Source organism: Benincasa hispida, chromosome 9 (genome assembly GCF_027475165.1).
Source record: "Benincasa hispida cultivar pf3 chromosome 9, pf3_genome.v1.1, whole genome shotgun sequence".
NCBI lineage: Eukaryota > Viridiplantae > Streptophyta > Magnoliopsida > Cucurbitales > Cucurbitaceae > Benincasa > Benincasa hispida.
This window is the reverse complement of record NC_143486.1, coordinates 17,494,456-17,516,049: the sequence shown is the minus strand read 5'-3', so window position 1 is coordinate 17,516,049 and position 21,594 is coordinate 17,494,456.

Sequence of the window (21,594 nt, the reverse complement as noted above, 5' to 3'; positions counted from 1 at the left end):
GTGAAAGAATAAATGCATTCACAAACATACAAGAACTGTTATGCATCTTGAAGAAAATTACAACATGCTTTCCTAACTAAAAACAAATGGAATCAAGAGACATACCTTTGAAGAACTCTTATTCAAATATTCCCTCGAGCTACACTGGTCAGGCGCAAAGAAACGAGGAGCAATCATCTGGAAAACTCTTTCTCTCGTTGTGCAATTGTCTAGCAAAATCTCACTCTTGTCACAATCACGAACTGTCTGATCGTTGAACGGAAACCCTCGACACTACCACTCAGTAACCTTGGTATTCTCTGAGTGAGAATCTAGGAGGTGTAGGCTCTGTGTGAATTTGGTAGAAGGAAGGAGGATGTATATGATCAAGCTACACGATTGAGTAAGTGGGAGAAAGGATTAGTCTATCCTATAGACAGTGGGTACTCGATCGTATAGTAATCTCTCGCTCTTGTGAGCAATCGTCTAGCAATCTTTAGCTCTCATGAGAAATCGTCTAACCGATCATCTAGAAATCTCTCACTCTCATGAGCAATCTTCCAGCCAATCATCTAGCAATCTCTCGCTCTCGTGAGCAATCGTCTAGCCAATCATCTAGCAAATCTCGCTCAATCATTTAGTCTCTCGAAAGGGCTATCGTATAGTCTCTCGTGAATGATCGATTAGTAATGCAAAAATGAAGCGATCATCAAAAAATGAAAACTCTTTTCATTTTATTCTTCAGTTATTTAAAACAAAAATTAACCTCCCACTTTCGTGGTTAATGGGGAAAAGAAATAACCAACTAAAACAATTATCTCATAATTGTTTTTATTATAAATAAATATAATAACTAACTTATCATATTGTATTTATAACCTATAGTTTTAATATCACATCATATGTAATATTTAAACCATAGTTCTTTTCTCCTTTATTTAATATAAATCATATTTATATCAATTCCTCCAATTAATGTATCTAATACATCAAATCAATTATATCATATATAATTGAACCAATTTAATTATATCATATATAATCAAATTCCCTCTTGTTAATTTGAACACTTCAAACTAACTAAAAAATGATTCTCAACTTGAATCCATTGAGCTACCAAGGTGACCTTATGAACTTGTAGCTTAAAGCTCCAACGGTACGTGAATAACTGACTAAGCTCTTTAATCACGATATCCACCATCCGTCAACTGTCGGGCACTCCACTAAAAACCGATAGCTGCATTCTTCTCACATAGATATATTTTCGCGTCCATTGGATATAACCTATCAAAAGTTCAATAACCCTTCACAGATCGCTCGTAAGTAAAGTTGGGCTAATTTACCGTTTTGCCCCTGTAGTTACATCTAACTCCTTAAGTACCATTTATTCCTCTAATGAGCAATATATCATAGTCCTACTATGAGTGAACACTTTTCGGGCCATGAGAAAGTGTGTGGTGCCACAATGTTCAAGCCTCAGAATCAACCCTTAAGGGAGCAATCTATTTACTTACCCCTGCTTTAGGGAGGAGTGAATTCCATCTTGTGTAGCTGAGTTCCCAACTCCCCAATCAGACGAATCCCCAAAGTGGTAGGTTTGAGTTGGCAATCTGACCACTCGCACCCATACAAATCAAAGGACCGTCCTCATAGGCAAGAGTTCCCAACTCACTCAGGATTAAGGTCATGTACCTATGGTCATCCTAGTGAAATGAAATTCTCTGTCATGAACGGCGTTATATAACGAGATTAAACATTTCGTGGTCCGGTCTTATACAAATCCTTTGTATAGGACACTCCCGCTGGCATGTCTCCACATGAATGATCAGGATTAGACCATATGCAGTGCTTTACAATAATTGTAACATCTACAAAGCAAGTCGTATCCATGGTGTCACCAGGATAAGGTTTCCCTCCTTTATCCATATACTACAGACCATTTAAGTTATCACTTAAGGCATGATCCACTTGTATGTCTCCACATATATCCTTAAGTTACAACGATAACCAGGGATCTTAGTTTATTGGTTTGTGGTTAATTCAATTAAAATATCTCATATTTCGTAGTCAACAATGAAGAAAATATCTCATATTATTACATCACAAATGTTTGTTCATACACGTGTTTACAAACTATAGAACCCTACGAGATTTAGGGCATCAACCCCAACATTTACAACATTTGTAACAATCATAAAGTGGGTCGTATTCAAGGCATTAACCCAAACAATCTCCCACTTGTCCTAAAGCGAATGGGTGTACAAGATAAAAACAATTACAAAAAAAGAAACTAGGACACTAAGGCTCAGTACAAAATCTCCACTTGCCCTAGTCCAGCCGCGGACGATTCTGTAGATCCATGCTCTGTAGGTGACCCTTTCGTAAATGGGTCAGCAACATTGTGCTACGTAGCTATCTTGATGACTATCACGTCCCCTTGATGCACAATCTCGCGGATGAGATGATACTTCCGCTCTATATATTTGTCGCGTTTGTGACTCTTAGGCTCCTTGGAGTTCGCGATAACACCACTATTATTACAATAAAGGGTGATGGGCCTAGACATGTCTGGAACAACTTTCAGATCAATCAGGAACTTCCTGAGCCAAACGGCCTCTAGCATCTTGTTCTGGATTAGACTAATATCTACTGACTATCCCCACAACGTAGCAGATGTCAGGTCTGGTACATAACATCGCATACTTTAAATTATCAACGACAGATGCATAGGGGACCCATCTCATTTCCTCAACCTCTTGAGGTGTTTTAGGACACTGATCTTTAGACAAATTAATTCCATGCCGAAAAGGCAGTAGGTCCCTTTTGGAGTTCTGCATCGAGTACTTGATCAATATCTTATCAATGTACGATGCCTAAGACAATGCTAGCACTTTGTTCTTTCGATCCTGAAAGATTTGAATACCAAGAACAAACTGAGCCTTTCCCAAATCTTTCATTTGGAATTAGGTCACTAGCCAATTCTTAACTGAAGTCGGTAAACCTACATCATTCCCAATGAGTAGGATATCATCTACATACAACACTAGGAAAACTATTGAACCGTTGATGATTTTCTTGTAGACACAAGGTTCATCAAAGTTTTGGTCAAAGCCATAAGATTTGATCACAGTATCAAACCTTATGTTCCAAGATCGAGACGCCTGTTTCAGCCCATAAATGGACCGATTCAGTTTTCAAACTTTTTTCTCTTGACCTTTGGCTATGAATCCCTTGAGTTGCACCATATAAATGGTCTCCTCCAGATTACCATTCAGAAAGTCAGTCTTGACATCCATTTTCCATATCTCATAGTTATAATATGAGGCAATGGATAGGAGGATGCGGATAGACTTTAACATGGCAACAAGCGAGAAAGTGTCTTCATAGTCAACTCCCTCAACCTGGGTATAACCCTTTGCCACAAGTCTAGCCTTGAAGGTTTGCACCTTCCCATCAGCACCTCGTTTTCTCTTGTAGATCCATTTACAACATATAGGTTTAACCTCATTAGGTTGATCTACAAGATCCCATACTGAGTTGAAGTACATAGACTCCATCTCGAGATCCATGGCTTTGACCCATTCATCCTGGTCAACATCCTCCATTGCCTTCTTATAAGACAATGGATCCTCAACCTCGCCATCGGCTACCATAGTCCGGATTTCAGTGAAACCCATATAACAAATAGTTGGGTTTGCAACCCTTCCATTACGTCGAGGTTCCCTCAACTCTTGATATGGATTTAACCTTCTAGATGAACTTTCTGAAGGAAATCGAATACGGGGATTTCCATGAGCAGCAGAAGGATCATTCCAAATTACAATCGTATATGAACTTTACAATTACAATCACAAATGGAAACATATGGTTATGCATAAAATACAGAAATTACAACATGTTATACAAACAATCAAGGAGATGAGCAATACACTTTTTAAAATTCATCTTCAATCTCTTTGATCACGAACGCTCGATCTCAGCAACACAGCAACACATGAACACTCGTCCAACACGATCGCTACATTGCACGATCATCGCGCACTCGAACTCAGCGATCGCCTAGGTCACAAACATCCCGAACAACACGAACGGCTTCATCAGAACCTCGATAGTGTCGAGTTGAGTATGACACCACAGAAAAGGCTACTTTGGTATTCTCGGTGTGAGAATCAAGAGGGTAGGCGCTGTGTGGACTTGGTTTGAGGCTTTGAAAACTGAAAAAACTACAATCGTGTAAATAATTGAGCAAGTGGGAGATGGAAGAACCTATCGTATAGGTCGATGCCTAATCATTTAGGAAAAGCTAAGCGATCATTTAGCAAAAGCTATGCGATTGTTTATCTCATCGCTTAGCTGAATGTCTATCGCCTACTAACACTCCACGATCGTTTAGCTAACTCCAAGTCGTTACTTAATAAATCTAATTTACTTGATAACTCTCCATGAGAATTTTTTCCGAGATTGGAAATCTAAAAAAAAAACAATTTTGCAAATCTTTTTCTTTTCTTACAAAATATTTTTCCTTTTATCTCACAGTTACCACGAAACCATCAATAACCTCTCACTCAATTTATTATTAGAGAAAAAGAGATAATTATCCAATAATTAATATTATTATAAATATAAATGATAACTAATAAGCTACAATTTAAATATTTCATCTCATGAAACATACAAACCATAGTTCTTTTTCTATTTCATGGCACTCAATGTAAATCTCATTTACATTAATCATCCACTTGATGTATCTCATACATCATACTGAATATATCATACATAATCGAATTACCTCTTGTCAATTTGAACATTTCAAATTAACACCAAAAACTGATCCTCAACTGAATCCATTGAGCTACCAAAGGGACCTTATGGACTTATAGCTCGAAGCTGCAACAGTATGTGAATAACTGACTAAACTCTTTAGTCACGAGATCCACCATCTGTTAACTGCCAGGCACTTCACTAAAGACTGACAGCTGAACTCTCCTTACCATAGATATATTATGTGTCCATCTTAACCAATCAGCAATGCGATAACCCATCACAGATCGCTCGTAAGTACAGCTCGGCCAATAACCATTATGCTCCTATAGTTACATCTAACTCCTTAAGTACCACTAAATCTTCTAATGAACATAAGTCATAGTCCTACTATGACTGAGTCCTCTCTTCCAAAGAGAAGTTGTGGCCACTATGTTCAAGCCCCAGAATCAGCCCTTAAAGGAGCAATCTCTCTACTTACCCCTGCATCGGGGAAGGAGTGAACTCCATCTTGTGTATTGAGTTCCCAGCTCCTAAATCAGATAAGTCCCCTAAAAGGTAGGCTTGTTGAGTTGCCAATTTAGCCACTCTCACCCATACTAATCAAAGGACAACCCTCAAAGGCAGAAGTTTCTAAAACACTCAGGATTGAGGTGTGTCACCTATGGTTGTTTAGGTGAGATGTAAGTCTCCAGTATCAAAGTGTCATATACAGAGTCTAGTCATCTCGTGGTCCGGTCTTTTACAAATTATTTGTATAGGACACCTCCGCTCGCATGTCTCCATATGAATGGTCAGATCTACCATCTGTAGTAGTTTACAACAGTTGCAAACCTCTACAAAGTGGGTCGTATCCGTAGTGTCACAAGGATCAGGTATCCCACCTTAATCCTTATACTACAGACCTATTTAGGTTATCACTTAAGGCATGATCCACTAGTATAACACATATACATGCTTAAGTTTACATAAGATAACCATGGAGCTTTATTTATTTAATATAAGTAAATTCGAGAATGAAATAATAGTTATTTTATTCATAAAACAATGTGTATAATTACAAATAATGAGACTCCGGGAGAATTAGGACACCAATCCAAACAATCTCGCACTTGTCCTAATGCCTTGGGAGATTAATGTACAATACAATAAAAAAACATGTACAATATACAATAAACTAGGGCATACCCAGTATCATCTCCCACTTGCCCTAAACAAGGTGCCACATGTCCCGCAGACCCAGACTCTCCAAGTGATCTTCGAATACTTTAGACATTAGAGCCTTTATAAAAGCATTAACAACGTTGTGCTCTGACGTGATCTTTGTGACTATCACATCACCGCGATGCACAACCTCCCTGATCAAGTGGTATTTTCGCTCTATATGATTACCCCGACGATGACTCCGAGGCTCCTTTGAATTTTCCACAGCCCTACTGTTATCACAATAAAGAGTGATAGGCAAATCCATATTTGGAAAACCTTCCAAATATGAAAGGAATTTCCTCAGCCAAATAGCCTCCTTAGCTGCTATACAAGCGACTATGTTTTCGGCTTTCATAGTGGAGTCTGCGATGCATCCTTCTTGATGCTTCACCACACTACAGTCCCTCCATTCAGAGTAAAAACTGACCTTGATGTAGATTTGCGAGAATCTCTATTGGTCTGAAAGTCAGAGTTCGCGTATCCTATAAGGATCAGATCCTTATCTCCATACACAAGCATGTAGTCCCTCGTTCTCCGAAGATACTTGAGGATCATCTTGACTGTCATCTAGTGATCAAATCCTGGATTGGATTGATACCGATTGACAATCTCTATTACATAGAAAATGTCGGGTCTGGTACATAACATTGCATACATCAAGATTCCTACAGCTGAAGCATAGGGAATCCGTCTCATCTTCTAAACCTCTTGAGGTGTCTTAGGACATTGATCCTTAGACAAAACGATTCCATGCCTGAAGGATAACAGACCCCTCTTGGAATCCTACATCCTGTACTTGATCAATATTTGATCGATGTACGATGCCTGAGACAGGACTAATCGTTTGTTCTTATAATCCTGAATGATCTGGATCCCTAGAACATACTATGCCTCACCCAAATCTTTCATTTGGAACTGGGCAGATAGTCATTTCTTCATGTCAGTCAGATACACTACATCATTCCCAATGAGTAAGATATCATCCTCATACAGTACCAAGAAAGCTACTGAGCTATTGATGATTTTCTAGACACAAGACTCATCAACGTTCTGATCAAAGCCAAAGGACCTAACCGCAGTGTCAAATCTGACGTTCCATGATCTAGATGCTTGTTTCAACCCATAAATGGACCTATTAAGCTTGCAAACTTTTTGCTCTTGACCTAAAACTGTGAACCCCTCTGGTTGAGTCATATAGATAGTCTGCTCAAGATTACTATTAAGAAAGGCAGTCTTAACGTCCATTTTCCATATTTCATAATCATAAAATGTGACTATGGATATGAGAATCCTGATAAACTTAAGCATGACAACAGGTGAGAAAGTTTTCTCATAGTCAACTCCCTCGACCTAGGTATAAACCCTTTGCCACGAGTCAAGCCTTAAAGTTTTACACCTTTCCATCTCCACCTCTCTTTCGTTTATAGATCCACTTACACGCAATAGGTCTTACCCTATCAGGCGGATCAACAAGCTCCCAGACGTTCCTAGTTCATGGTTTTAACCCATTCATCTTTGTCAACATCCTTCATTATTTTCTTAAAAGACAACGGATCCTCGACCCCATCATTCGAAATAACGTTTTGGGCTTCAGTCAAACCCATGTAGTGATCCGGTTGGTTCATAACCCTCCCACTATGTCGAGGCAGTCTCAACCCTTGAGCTGGTTGACTAGATGTTCCGACCTCAAAAACTCTTGTTGATCTGTTGGCCTGTTCAACCACTCTTGTTGAACCCTTAGCAGTCTCAGTCTCACTAGAAATCTCTTGCAAAATGAGCTTACTTCGTGGCTTATGATCCCGGATGTGGTTTCCTTCCAAGAAGATAGAATTTGTAGAAACAGACACTTTGTTCTCACTCAGATTATAGAAGTATCCACCTCTCATTTCCTTGGGGTAGCCTACAAAGAGGCAAACCTTCAAACGCGGTTCCAACTTCTTTGGGTTAGTCACAAGCACATGTGCTGGACAGCCTCACATCCTAAAGTGGCATAAACTACCTTTATGGCCTTTCCATAAATCAAAAGGTGTTTCAGAAACACTTTTCGAGGGAACGTTGTTCAGGATATAGCATGCAGTCTCCACTGCAAAACCCCAAAACGAGTCTGGAAGATGAGCATAACTCATCATAGACCGAACCATGTCCAACAAGGTTCTGTTTCTTCTTTCTAATACACCATTCTGCTGAGGTGTACTAGGGCCCGAGAGTTGGGACGCAATCCCATTTTCTATCATATAGTTCTAGAATTGGAGGTTCATATACTCTTCACCACGATCAGATCGTAGTGTTTTTATCTTCTTACCTAACAAGTTTTCAACTTCAGCCTTATACTCCTTAAACTTGTCAAGGGATTCAGACTTACGTTGCATTAGGTAAAGATACCTGTATCTTGAATAATCATCTATGAAAAAGATGAAATATTCATACCCACCCCGAGCTCTAACATTCATCGAACCACAGAGGTCTGAATGTATAAGCTCTAAGGCTTTCTTGGCTCTGTAACCTTTTCCAATAAAAGGTCGTTTGGTCATCTTGTCTTCGAGGAATGATTCACATACCGGCAAAGAGTTTTCTTCTAAACTCTTTAGAAGTCCACCTTTCACCAACTTCTCAATCCTATTGAGGTTGATGTCACCTAACCTTAGATGCCAAAGATGGGCGTTTTCCTTAGGAGAAACCTTTGGTCTTTTAGCTGTTGTTGCCATACTGAACATTTCAGTGTTAAATAAGGCTTTTATAACTAACGGCCTTAGTACATATAAGTTACTTTCTATTGAACTATAACCAATCTCCATTCCATTCTTGAAAATAAATACTTTATTCTCAGAAAAGAAGACGGTGTACCCTTGTTCAATGAGACAAAAAATCGAGATTAAGTTTCTCTTAATATGAGAAACTACAAAAACATTATCCAGTAATAGATAACGTTTCTTGTCAACAAATAACTTCAGCCTGCCTACGACAACAGCTTAAATGACCTCACCAGTACCGACTCGTATAGTCCTCTCTCCCTGTGCCAACGTTTTCCAGGAACTAAATCCTTGGTAAGAGGAACTGACATGGTTGGTAGCATTCGAATCTAAGATCCAGGTAGAATCATCATTCTCTACCAAACACGTCTCCAAGATCAATAAATAAGATTTACTGTCTTTCGTCCTCTTTTAGAAAGTAGTGGGATCAGTGTCAGAACAACTGACACTACTGGTTTTGTCATCTATCCCTTTGTGCTCGACAAGTAAGAACTGACGTTCAAACATATCTTGCAATGACCATGTTCTCAACCCTTTTGGCCAAAACATCAGGTATGTTAGCCAAAATGTGAAGTCGGGCCAATGAATTAGCCTTCATTCACACCTCATATGCATTGTGAACACTTCGCGATTCATCAAAGGTCGGGACTTGAGGACACTCCTCAACCATGACAAATTCGAGGTCGTTTGTCATAAAATACGTGTTATACGATTCTTTCAACTGTACGTAATCGGTCATTTTAAAAGCACTAAACGAAAATACTAACAAGTTGCTGAAAAGAAAAAACAAATTGACTTACATTAGGTTTTAAGCAAATACCCGTTGTAAAACAAACAACATCCAATAAGGTTTTAGTGAAACTAATATGAACCCCGTGTGACATCTAGTTTCACAATGACGCTTCAAAGGTTTAGGACAAAAGCCGCCGAAGGGAGGTCAATTATCCCTCCTTTGAATTGAGAAGTTCTCAATCAGTCATTAATACCAGAACAACTCTTGCTCCTATAACGACTAGTCATCATTGATTTGGTCAAGAGATCATTAACTTACTTAAAAATCTCCCGTAGTTGTTAATGATCTCTTGACCATGCATCATGAAATATAAGAGTTATATTTTGCATGCAGTGAGCATTATCATACATCATCCTTTTATTATAAGTGTTATAATCTAAGGGTGAATGGAAGCATGTTATGCTTGATTTCATTGCTGTTTTGTATAAGTGTTATATAAAAGAAGTAGCAATGAATGAACAATGCATTGAGCATGTGTTAGCTTAGCGTTGTGGTTTTGGTAGTTTATGTTTATAAGTGTTATAAAGGAAATTAGAACTAAAATCGATAAGAAAGAGTTACATGCGGACTTAGGGTGAACTCAAGTTTTTTAAAAGGGTTTTAAAATTGGATTGAGATAGACCTAAGTTCAAATGGTTCTAAAGAGTTTAGTAACCTAGATTAATCTTTTAAAATCAGTTTAATAGAATTAAATTGATTGGCATAAAAGATTAAAATTGTTTTAAATCTATCTATAAGGGATCTTTTGTCTAAGGCGGGTTCTGAATAGGCTGGGGTTCTTAAATTGACGAAAACGGAACACCCCTACTTGGGAACCTACCTGAAAAGGTGAATTAGATAAATTTTCTACAAGCATGCGACAATTGGTCAAAGACTCCATTAAAGAGTTTAATGGATGATGATCAAAAGTTGTTTAACTATCTAAGGTAAAAGTTACTCTTGGGCCAACCTAAAAGTCACTTAATTAAAATCCTTAGTTGTGTTTGATTCCACTCACGTTTCTTCCTGAATGTTCACACCTTGAGATTCATGCTTGGCCTCGTGGTGCCCTGAGAGCATCCCCCTTCAGATGGTGTTTGCATGAGTCAATATCAAGGTGGACGGAGAGAGTGTTTATAGTAAGTGGGTGAAGGATGTGTGTCAACACGTCCTATGGTCTCTTTCATTGGTTCACACCGTGAGATCATTCTGTATTCCCTCATGGAGCCCAGGGAGCGTCTCCCTTCGGATGGGTTTTGTGCAGTTGGTCAAAATCAAGGTGAACTCCAGAAATGGACAGGGTCGCTTTAGGTTTTGCCCCAATCGGATTTTTTCCCTTCGGATTATGGCTACTTGTGGTGGATCTCCTTTATAAACATAAACTACCAAAACCACAAAGCTAAGCTGACACATGCTCAATGTATTGTTCATTCATTGCTACTTCTTTTATATAACACTTATACAAAACAAAAATGAAACCAAACATAACATGCTTCCATTCACCCTTAGACTATAACACTTATAATAAAAGGATGATGCATGATAATGCTCACTACATGCAAAATATAACTCTTATATTTCATGATGTATGTGCATGCTTTGATGTAATTTCTTTATGCAATATTATAACATTTATAATACATGATGCATGAACAATATCACAACCTAAGGTGGGTTTTAAACTATATGTCAAACACTTTGCCATATACACACCATACATCATATGCATAATTAACAAATGTTGATAAACTGGGTAGATTTGCCTTAAAACCATAAAATTAAAGCTAACTGTTACAAAAACAAGGAGTCTTCGGTTCAAACAGACGAACAGGGTCTTGATCCGTCCGGGCGAAACAACACGTCTCCAACAATCGTGTACCAAACTCCCCATGATCGTCTACACGAAAGAACAAACACTTTGCTTTATCGTTTAACAACGCTTTTAGTGCTAAACGATCGTTTAGCAAGGATCGTGTAACTTTTTGCTAAGCGATGAAGCCTGAGGTACACGATCGTCTAAACGACTACAATGCGGCAAAGCACCATCGCCTAAACGATCGCTTAGCGAACTCCTTAGTATTGTATACCGCGTGATTGTATAGGTAGAAACTAAGCGATGAAGCAAACTAACACACGATCATCTAGCGCGCGCCTTTTACTAAATGATGAGCATCATATGCTCCCACTACGATCGTCTACCTCCAGCGCCTACGCAATCTGACAACCAATACTACGCGATAGAGTAAACGATTTACCCCATCGTTTAGCATCGTTTAGTAAGTACTACACGATCACATAGAAAAATCTACACGATCGCTTAGATAAATCCCAACGATCGTTTACCTTAGGCTACACGATACGACCAACTCTTGGTCTTCTTTCTCATACAATTAATTTCCTTTAATTAATTTGAACAATTCAAATTAATATAACACTAATTGATTCTCATTAAACCCTTATTAGGCTAGTAAGGGGACCTAATGACCTATAGATTAGAAGCTCCAAGATACGAGATTAATTACTTAAACTCTTTAATTAAATTAATCAACATTCATTAACTATCGGTTACTCCACTAAAGAATGACAGCTGTACTCTTCGCACTATAGATATATTTCTGTGTCTATTAGATATAACCAATCAATAGTAAGTTGACCCTTCACAAATTGCTTGTAACTACAGTAGGGTCAAATTACCTTTTTCATCCCTGTAGTTACATCTAACAACTTAAATGCAACTGATTTCTCTAATGAACAACCATTCTATAATTCAACTATAAAATAACTCCCCTCTGGCCAATGAGAGGATGAGGCCTCATTGTTCAAGACCCGGAATCAACTATTAAGAGAGCAATTTATCTACTTTCACTGTCTATGGAAAAGAGAGAATTCCATCTTTTGTAGTCGTGTTCCTGGCTTCTACTCAGAAAAATCCCTAAAATGGTAGACATATTGAGTTGACAAATCTGGCGACTCTCACCTATTCAGATCAAAGAACCGCCCTCAAAAGTAGGAGTTCACAACTCACTCAGGATTAAGGTCAAGTCACCTATGGTCATCCTAGTGAAATGTAACTCTTTTCAAGTAACGATGTTATAAAGAAAGACTAATTATTTTGTGGTCTGATCTTATAAGAACTCTTTATATAGGATATCCCCACTTACATGTCTCCACATAAACGATCAGGATCAGATCATTTGTAACACTTTACAACAATTATAATAATTATAAGGAAGGCAGGTTGTTGACCATGAACGAAGGCAGGTTGTTGAAATGCTATATTAGAAGTACCTATTTAAGCCTTTTCGCCAAAACTTTAGTTAGGATTTTGTAAATGCTAGTAGTTGGATTTATGGGCCTGTAATATGAGACTTTTTGGCAGTGCACCTTCTTGGGAATTAATGTGATGTATGTGGAATTCAATGACTTATTCACAATTTTATTCAAGAAAAAGTTATAGAACAAGTTCATTATGTCGCCTTTGAAGATGTTCTATTACTTTTTGAAGAACTCAATTGTGTATTCATCCGGTTCCCGTGTCTTGTAACATCCCAAAATTTTGATACTACCAAGCACTTTGGTGCCAGTGAATGAATGAATGCGAGCTTGGCCATGTGTATTAGAAATTGGTCTCCAATTCAAGTTACCAACCAACCAATCATACTCAAAAGCGCCTTTGTAAACCTCAGTGAAATAATCAAGGAAAGTCTTTTCGATATCGCAATGTCTAGCCATACAGACCTTATGGAAATAAGTCGCATTTGTATCGCCTCATGAAGTCATTTAAGCTTGCATAATTGACTCCATTTCCTAGCTTCATTAAGGGTTATATTTAATACACTCTTCAAAGAAGGACGATGGATCAAATCATGGTCAGTAATTTGATTTTTCTTCTCTTTATCATCAATGTCTGCTATTAATTTAGAGATATGATCAGTCGCATTCTGCTCGTTTTTAAAAATTTTCAGGTTCCAGGCCCTTATATATATGTAAAGATTTAATATCTTCATACAATATCTAGAGGGATGACTCCACCTATAAACGTTAAATCCAACTCTCACCATAGAAATTAATTAGTAAATCAAGTTTAGTCCAGAAATTGTTATGAAACTTCTGCTCGCTGGGCCATAAATGTCAGTCAACCACCATGTAAAGTTATCTGAGCATTTAAGTTGGATGGATAAGGAGAAATTCCCTTCTACTGCGTCAATGGCATTATACAATAAGGAATCCCATAGAATAAGAATACCACCTGATGCACTAGAAACCTTAACATATGCCCGCATTATACAAATCAAGCTCCAAAGAGATTTAACAATGTTACAATTCACTCTGCTAAATTTTGTTTAAGCCAGGATGACAAAGTCAAGACTTATGGTAGTGATCAATCCTTTTATAAGGTCTCTTTTAGAAGCATAGCCTAATCCTCTAACATTCCATGCTAGAATTTTCAATGGTTATGATTAGCCCCATGTTGGTCATTTTCTCTGTTTCTATTTTCTGATTTCTAAACTGGAATGGGTATGATGCAAAACTTATTTTTTCTTCACTCATTTGTTTAATTGATTTTTGAAATTATTGAAGAAAAAAACATCAATAACTCTTTATTGATGATAGTCAATTATTTATATTTACTATCTACGAGTTTTAGGGCATAAAACCCAACAAATAAACTTAAGATTGAAGAGGAAGAGATGATCAACGCAATGACGGTGCATGCTACAATCGATCAAGTGTTTTAGCATTCAACGCATTTCAACCACATGCGGTAATCAAAAACAACACTGCATGTGGCAATAGATCGAAGATGTGAAGAGCAACGCATTTGCAGACGATTCTGACAAGTGTACAACTTTTAGTTGTGCAATTCTAACGAATTGATCGTGTAACAGAAAGGAATTTTCCATTCCACCATTTCAGGAACTACTATAATTAGACAGTGGAGATCACAAATTCAAAGAGCCAAGGTCTCGCCTATAAATAGCTTCCTCAAATTCATTTAAATACATACTGGTACATACATACATACAGGCATAGATTGAAGCTCTATGCAAAAGGTCAATTCTACCGGGAAAGCAAGCCTGAGAGGGAAGCTTTCCTCTCCACCACATCCATATGCCAGTAAGCACAAGTCTCCGATTGGGATCTGTGTCAAGACGTTGACACTCTTTTCGTATTTATTTCTATTCTCTAACTCATCTTCTGTGTTCATCTTATGTAATCCCTTATTCACAAACACGTATCAACCGCTTAATTTTAGAATTAAATGTTATCATTGTCATCATTATCATCTCTCTGTCTCTTTCCATACTTTTATCATCCATTTTCTCCATGATGTGTTCTTAATCCCAAGGGTAAATAGCGAGAATTAAGCGAGTGACTCAAATCTGTGTTAAGGAATCAATTAAGTTTAGTTAAAGCATGCTCGATGGCATCTTCGCCTGTGAGAGCAAAAGTGAAGATGTTATTCCGCCTATCGAGAGAAGGTTGGAAGAGTGTGTTAACTAAAGCAAGAAGTATTTCCAGAGATGGAAATAACCTTGCCTTCATCACGTTCATCTCTATTTCACCATAGACATATGGGAATGCGGCCGATCACTAAGAGGTGTAAGCCAAGGGAAAGCGGAACCTTAGATGCGTCCTTAACACGATTGACAAACTTGCGATGTTTTTACTTTTTACTCTTTCTTTTTCTGCCTCCATAAGACTTGCCATCGCATTCATCAATACTTTTGTACAACTTCACAGCCAGTCCTCGACCCCGGTATCATGTATCATGTATCATGTATCATTGTAGTTTAGGAATTTACTTTATCAATGCATTTTTACTTCAACGCAATTCACATTTCTGTATAAACCAAATTCTTTATTCATTATTAAAACCGGTCGCATGTATCACATAAGTATCGCATTTAACGACAACAATCCCCGTCTTCAACCTCTGATCATTCTGAGAAACTTGCGTTGGAATTATACTTGGTTTCAGCACAAGGAAACGAGGATTGGTAACGGTTAATGTTGAATACTTTTGTGGTATTTTGCAGCACAGATCTCTGTTGTACTGTCTGTTTATGGCGAAGAGTAGGCTGACGGTTTATGAGTACTGGAACTGATCCAGAATTCGAAGCTGACCCAGAGATTGAGCGTACTTTTCACGCGAGGGCACGCCAGAACAGAGTTAGGCGAAGAAGACCAAACATGGCAAACAACAACAAGAGGCCCGAAGAAGATCAGGGGGTGAATCGGCCAGCGCAAGATCCTGTCTTTCTTACTGTTGACCGCAATATCCCCATGAAAAACTATGTGGCGCCGAATCTTTACGACTTCTCGCCTGGAATTTCACGGCCAATAGTTGAGAAGAATACATGTTCTGAAATTAAGTCGGTCATGCTCCAGATGATACAAAACGCGGGACAATTTTGGGATCTACAATGTGAAGACCCGCACGCATATCTGACTAGCTTTGTGGAGATCTGCAACATTTTCTCCATCCCTGGTGTCACCCCTGAAGGAATTAGATTTTACGATTAGGTCTTTAGTGGAATGCCTGGCAATTAACGGATGGTGGATCTCGTGGCTAAAGAGTTTAGTCAGCTATTCACGCACCGTTGGAGCTTCGAGCCACAGGTCCATTAGGTCCCCTGGGTAGCCTGGATAAAGTCGAGAACCAGTGTTTGGGTTAATTTGAAATGTTCAAATTGACAAGAGGAAGTTCGATTATATATGATATAATTGGATTGGTTAATCATATATGATATAATTGGCTAAATGTATGAGATACATAATTTTGGAGGAAATTAGATATAAATATGATTTATATCAAGTAGAGGAGAAAATACTATAGTAGATATGTAATATCAAACTATAGGATAAAAATATAATATGATTATATTTATTAATTAATTAGTTGATTAATTATATGATAATTAATCCAAAATTCATGTTCGGACGTGGGTTAGTGGGATCCGTCGGTTATTGTAACCGATGAATTAAAATGAAAAATGTTTTCATTTTGAATCGCCCGGGAGTTCAATCGCCCGAAAAGAATTTCGCAAGCGCGCGTTGGAGAAAAGAAAATGATCGCTTAAGTTTTTTTGAAAGCCTATACGATAGCACTCTCTGCCTAAACGATTGTCCACCTCGCGCCTAAACGATCGTACACTATTTCCTACACGATCGCATAGCTTATCTAAATGATCGTATAGTGTGTCGATTTTTCTAAACGATCATATACCTTTTTCTAAACGATCGTTCAGTAAAACCTACACGATCATGTAGCTTCTCCTAAACGATAAGCAGCGTGCTATGCGATAGCACCTTTTCCCCTCCCACTTGCTTATCGCCTACATGATTTGTGTTTCTTCTTTCCTCTACGAAATTCACCAAAGACCACGCTTTGGGTTCTCACTCCGAGAATACTCGGGGCTCTATACTGGTGGTGTCATCCCCATTGCGGTCGTGAGTTTGCGGTTGTTCGTGCTGCTGTTGTTGATGCTGCTGTTGGCCGTTGGTAGATCGCTTGGAGGGTTCCGCTACATTGAGTTCCGAAGATTGAAGATTGTTTTCAACTGGTATGGAACTCCCTCTCTTGTTATTTTGTTGTTCATAGCATGCCGATAATTAGTGTTTGTTTGCATAACTGTTCGTATGAATGTATAATGTTGTATTTCGGTCACTGTGAGATCGAAGCGATCCAAACGCGCTCATGGAACTCTTCGGTAAGAGATCGTTCAGTTATCTTGTAAAATTTGGTTACAAACTCAATCGGTCTATAATCCTATCTAAGGCTGGAGATTTTTAAGTTGATGGTTTACGAAACACCTGCTACTTGGGCATTATAGCCGAACAATTGAGCATTGTTAACCCGATTTTATGAGTATCCGTGAGCGATGTGAGGTTTTAAAATTGGTTTATCACCTAAACATCATAGGTTAAATCCAAATTAAATGTTATATTTGGATAATCACCTAGACTTAGGTTGTTTTTTAAGGTACCTTATGAAGGGACCATAAGCGGAAGCAGATCGTCCCAAATTTTCAAAATTTCAAAATAGAGTTTTACAGAATAAGAGAACAAAAATATGTATTTAACAAAAATTAATACAGCATGCAAATAATGAATTACAGAAGATTAAAGTAGGGTTCAAAACCCTTATCTTTGAAGAACGAATATTAAATTGACATCCCTTGATCTCCAAATGGGCACCACAGTGAAGATAACCTTAGTGTTCTCTAGGTGAGGATGCAGAAGGATGTGAGGCTTTGACTATTTTGGAAAGGGGGAGATTTTAAAAGGAGGAAAATATCTGAACTTTTACGGAATAAATCTGTCTATAGAGAAAGCCTATGTATATCGTTTTCATAAAACTGCAGAGAATGAGAGAGATCCCCATTCTCACGTTTGGTACAGTAAAAGGTGAGGAGGGAGTTAGAACTCCTTCCCATAATTAGTTTTCCCAAATATATACTATATGATAACTACCTTATCATATAATATATATGTTAAACTATATGTTATATCAAATATAAAATATAACCTATAGTTTCATTTCTCTTACCAATAACATTTAGTGTAAATCATATTTACATTAAATTTAATAATATGAATCCAATTCATATCATTAATGATTGAATCATATTCAAATATTTATTCCTCTCATTAATATTATAATGTATCAAATACATTATAGTAATTAAAATTTAAATTAATTATATCATATATAATTAATTAAATTCATCAATTAATTTGAACAAGTCAAAGTAATCCAAAAACTGATTCTCATTATATCCCCTTGAGCTACTGAGGGGACCTCATGGACCAATAGTTTGAAGCTCTAACGGTACGTGAGTAATTAATTAAACTCTTTAATTAAATTACTCACCATCCGTTAATTGTCGGGCACTCCACTAAAGACTGACAGTTGTACTCTTCGCACTACAGATATATTTTTATGTCCATTGGATATTACCAATCAACAGTACAACAATCCTTCACAAATTGCTCGTAAGTACAATTAAGCCAAAATGACCGTTTTGCCCCTGTAATTACATCTAACTCCTTAAGTATCACTGATCCCTCTAATGAACAATAAATCATAGTCCCAAACCCATCTCTGGCCAGGAGAGAGTGTGGCGCCACATTGTTTGAAGGAACCTCTAAGAGGAAGTAGATCTTTCCAAAGACATTGTAACAGAATTACCACATTTACATTCAAATAAACAGATATGCATCATACTACAAAATTACCGACATGCTTAGAACAATAGAGAACAAGAATACGTACCAATTGAAGACCCTTTCTTCACCGAAATCTCGCTTCCCAAACGGCTTCTCTCGGTCTCGCTGGAACGTCAAGCAGTCATCTACTCACGAACGGCCTCTACACAAACAGAAGAAAAAGATGGAGACGACACCACCACTTTGAATCCTCGATATTCTCGGTGTGAGAATCCAAAGAGTGGGCTCTGTTGGTATTTGGTAGAGGGGAGAAGGATATGAAGATCGTATATAATGACCAAGCAAGTGGGAAAAGGCTTAGTCTATCGTATAGACAAAATGCTTGATCGTTTAGATGAAGTACATGATCGTGTAGTAAATAGGTAGTGATCGTCTATATGATCATTTAGTAAATGTTCAGTGCTAGACGATCATTCAGTAAAACGTAAGCGATCGTTTAGAAGATGTGTGCGCGTGTATGCGATCGTGTAGTAAATTCGAGCTATCGTATAGTCTCTCAGTTTACTAAGGGATAGACAACATACACCTTACTTGAGTGAATTACGTGATTCTCTTGCAAATAAAAACGATTTTCATTTTATTCTTCAGTTACGAAAACTTAATCAAACTTCCCACTAACACACAGTTACGGAGAAAACGGCGGCCAATTATCCTATAATTGTCCAATTAAAAATAACAAATATAATCATATTATATTCATTAACCTATAGTTTAATATCACATATAAACTATAGTGTTTTCTCCTCCACTAGATATAAATCATATTTATATTCATTTTCCTCCAATTAATGTATTTCATACATAAAGTATATCATATCAAATATAATTAACCAGTTTAATCATATCATATATAATCGAACTCCCTCTTGTCAATTTAGACACTTCAAATTGACCCAAAAACTGATTCTCAACTTGAATCCATTGAGCTACCAAGGGAACCTTATGAACCTTTGGCTTGAAGCTCCAACGGTACATGAATAGCTGACTAAACTCTTTAGCCACGAGATCCACCATCTGTTAACTAATAACCATTCCACTAAAGACCAATAACTGAACTCTCTTTACCAAAGATATATTTCTATGTCCATCGGATATAACCAATCAACAATATGATAACCCTTCACATATGCTCATAAGTACAGTTGGGCCAATTTACTATTTTGCCCCTGTAGTTACATCTAACTCCTTAAGTACCACTGATCCCTTTAATGAACAATACAACATAATCCTACTATATATGGACACCTCTCATGCCATGAGAAAGTGTGTAGCGCCACATCGTTCAAGCCTCGGGATTAGCCTTAAAGGAGCAATCTATCTACTTATCCCTGCTTTGGGGAAGAAGTGAATTTCATCTTGTGTAGTTGAGTTCCTAGCTCCCAAATAAGACGAATCCCTAACGTCGTAGGTTTGAGTCGACGAACTGGCCACTCGCACCCATGAAAATCAAAGGACCGCCCTCAAAGGCGGGAGTTCCCAACTCACTCAAGATTGAGGTCATGTTACCTATGGTCATCCTAGTGAAGTGAAGTCTCTATCATGAAAGGCAATATATAACGAGACGTTAACACTTCGTGGTCCAGTCTTATAGAAACTCTTTGTATAGGAAGCCCCCGCTCGCACGTCCCCACATGAATGATTAGGATCAGACCATCTGTAGCAAGCCAGAACACTTGTAACTATTCTACAAAGCGGTCCACATCCGTAGCGTTACTAGGATAAGGTTTCCCTCATATATCCATATACTACAGACCGTTTTGGTTATCACTTAAGACATGATCCACTTGTATGTCACCACATCCATGCTTAAGTTATATAATGATCACCAGGGATTTTAGTTTATTAGTTTGTGATAAAGCAAATAAAATATCCAATGTTTAAAGATAAGTAGTGAAGAAAATGTCATATATTATACATCACAAGCGTTCGTACAAAACTGTGTTTATAAACTATGGGACACGAGAGTTTAGCGCATCATCCCTAACAGTTCTAGCCCCAGAATCAGCCCTTAAGGGAGCAATTTATCTACTTATCTCGACATTGGGGAAGAAGTGAATTCCTTCTTGTATAGTTGTGTTCCCAGCTCCCCAATCAAACGAATCCCCAAGATGATAGGCTTGTTAAGTCGGCAATTTGACCACTCTTATCCATACAAATAAAAGAATCACCTTCATAGGCAGGATTTGACAACTCACTCAGGATTCAGGTCATGTTACCTATGGTCATCCTGGTGAAATGTAAGTCTCTATTATGAACGACGTTATATATTGAGACTAAACATTTCGTGGTCCGGTCTTATACAAACTCCTTTGTATAGAATATCCCCGTTCATATGTCTTCACATGAATGATCAGGATCAAATTATTTGTTGCACTTTAAAATAATTGTAACATCTACAAAGTAGGCCATACTCGTAGTGTCACCAGGATAAGGTATCTAGCCTTGTCCATCTACTACAGATCATTTAGGTTATCACTTAAATATGATCCACCCGTATGTCTCTATATATATGTTTAAGTTACAAGATAAGCTTAGATGTTAGTTTATTGGTTTGTGGTTATTGCAATAAATTTTGAAATAAAACATCATATATTTTATTACATAAATAAAATATTTGTACAATACAATTACAAACTGTAAGACTCTACGAGATTTAGGGTATCAATTGCAACAATTTTATTAGCTAGAATATACCTAAGTAAATTTTTACCCAAAATAAATAGAACACTTCAGTGAGAGATTAATAATATATACGATATATTAGCCCTCACGTCCATAAGAGTTCACACTGTTAGATTCATGCTTGACTTTGTGTCACCTTAGAAGTGACCTCCATTCGAAAAGTGCTTGCATCGGTCAATAGCAAGGTGAATAGGGGAAGTAGTTCATAGT